This window comes from Miscanthus floridulus, chromosome 17 (genome assembly GCF_019320115.1).
Source record: "Miscanthus floridulus cultivar M001 chromosome 17, ASM1932011v1, whole genome shotgun sequence".
Taxonomy (NCBI): Eukaryota; Viridiplantae; Streptophyta; class Magnoliopsida; order Poales; family Poaceae; genus Miscanthus; species Miscanthus floridulus.
This window is the reverse complement of record NC_089596.1, coordinates 18,230,392-18,232,538: the sequence shown is the minus strand read 5'-3', so window position 1 is coordinate 18,232,538 and position 2,147 is coordinate 18,230,392. Positions and strand designations below refer to the sequence as shown.

General features: G+C 38.4%; 1 non-coding gene across 1 annotated transcript; it reads right to left on the bottom strand.

Annotated features, from left to right (window-relative positions):
* Nucleotides 1-901: 901 nt before the first annotated feature.
* LOC136519150 (small nucleolar RNA R71) lies at nt 902-1,008 on the bottom strand. The gene has a single exon (XR_010774712.1). It is a non-coding gene; the product is annotated as a small nucleolar RNA R71 (small nucleolar RNA).
* Between the last annotated feature and the right edge of the window lie 1,139 nt (nt 1,009-2,147).

Here is a 2,147-nt window from a genome sequence, read left to right as displayed (position 1 = left end):
TACTTTAACCCAGGAGCTACAAGGATTAAAGTACTCAAAAGAGAGTCGCAAACCTAAAAAACAATATGAACAAGATGCTTACTTGAATTAGAAGTTGATTACCAGAGAATCTCATAATCAAGCTCAAGAAGAACTTGATTCCGTTAGGGTACAAGCCATAGAGAGAGCACCGATAGGCCGGGACTCCTCCAAAACTCTTTTCTGACACTCTATCTCTCTATCTCTAATACAGACTAGATCCTATTGAGAACTAATCTTCTCTTGATTGCTAACTCTGATCCTAGTGGACATATAAATTAGGGTTTCTGACCTCAGGCTCTCAGGATCAAATGCCTCGTCATGCTCTAGAGGGGGACAGGTAGTTATATATAGGGGCCTTCAAGTATCCTGGACCCTCAGATTAAACCGACTTAAAAGGATGATGTAGATGCAAACCCTAAGGTGGTAGAGAACCGACATAGCAACGGAAGGCTAACAGGAGGTGTCCATAGGCCGGCCGACCTAACAGTGGGGCCAGCTAGCCCCACATGACAGTGGCATGAGTCCTGCTTTATTAGAGTGCCTCCTAGAGTCTTCTAGAGTTTTTTCACGTAGGTACCATCATGGATTTACATAATTTTCTTTGACGAATAGGTCCTCCTTGGCGGTTTTCTGATTAAATCCTGCTGAGAATATATATTCAACAAAACTCATAGAAATTGTCAGTTAAAACTCCTAAATCTATGTTGGTGATCCATGTTAGACATTTATGCAAAGTATATTGACGGTTTGTGATGAATGTTAACTACTGTCAACAAACTAGATAAAGCAATGCTTCTATACCAACAAAGATAACATCAATACATGGGCAAGATGTTTGAAGGCCTTTCTAGCAAATTTTTTCCCTATAGGCAAAACCAATGTCTTAAGAGAAAAAAATTCTAACTTTTGACAACAGAACGGAAAAACCATTCCGAAGGCATGGGAATGTTTTCAAGAATACATTTTAGATTGTCCTCATCATGGGATGGAAGATTGGTTGCTCATGCAAGACTTCTACCATGGATTCATTCAGAAAGCTCATGAACAACTTGATGCAACTACTGGAGGGGCATTAATGTCACTCACCCTTAAAAAGCTAAAACTCTTATGGAAAAGATAACCTCTAATCAAGGTTGGTCTCAAGGAAGTATTTAGACATGCAATAAGAGTGAAGAAGTACCAGAAGAGGTGTATGCACTTTCAACCAAGATGGACATACTATTGAATTGGCTCGAACAGCGAGCTAATTACAAGAAAGGTCGTCAAGCCATTCAAGATGCTTATAATGCCCAAAATACATTTGGAGAATATTTGGGGGTTAATTTCCCTGAATATCAAGAGGATGCAAATATTATCAATCCTGTTCCACAACAACAGAAACAAGGATGGGGGCAACAACAATGGTCAAATTACCAAGGTAAGTACCTAGGTAATTACTATAAGTCTTCTAATTCCAATCAACCATCCTTGAGAGATTCAATCTTAGAACAAGCTAAGATTAATAATAATATTTCTAAGAATCTTGCTTCCAATGATAAGGTCCTATAAAACATAAACACTAAAATGGAAAGTTTTTCTTTTGCTATAAAAGACCAACTTAGCTATAATAAAAAGATAGAATCACAATTAGCCTAGTTGGCTGTTGCTCTGCCTTATGCCACTAACCTTGAAAAGGTCAATGACATAACCACAAGAGGTGGCAAATCTACTCATGATCCTCCATATCCAACAAGCACAGGTAAGACACCGACAGTAGTATAGGAATAGAAGAAGAATGATGAAGTTGAAGAAGTTGAGCCACAAGATTTTCATGACACCACCCTCCTACCGTTTCCATGCAGAAATCGAAAGGCCAGAATGGATGAGTAGTTTGGTAAGTTTGTAGAGGCAATTCAAAAGTTTGTAGAAGCAAACTAAACTCCTTCTAGGGGATAGTATATTCTTTCCCAAAGAGTCTAAATTTAACTTCAGTATTAGCAGTTTGCAAAGTACATAGAAATTCCATCCTTAAGAGTTTAGACCCTTGCTCATGAATATGCCAAATATTTTCCCATCCAATAGCTCTAAATATAAAGTCAAATTTAACATCCATACCTGTGGCGTGCAGAATGGCTGGATCATAGGAG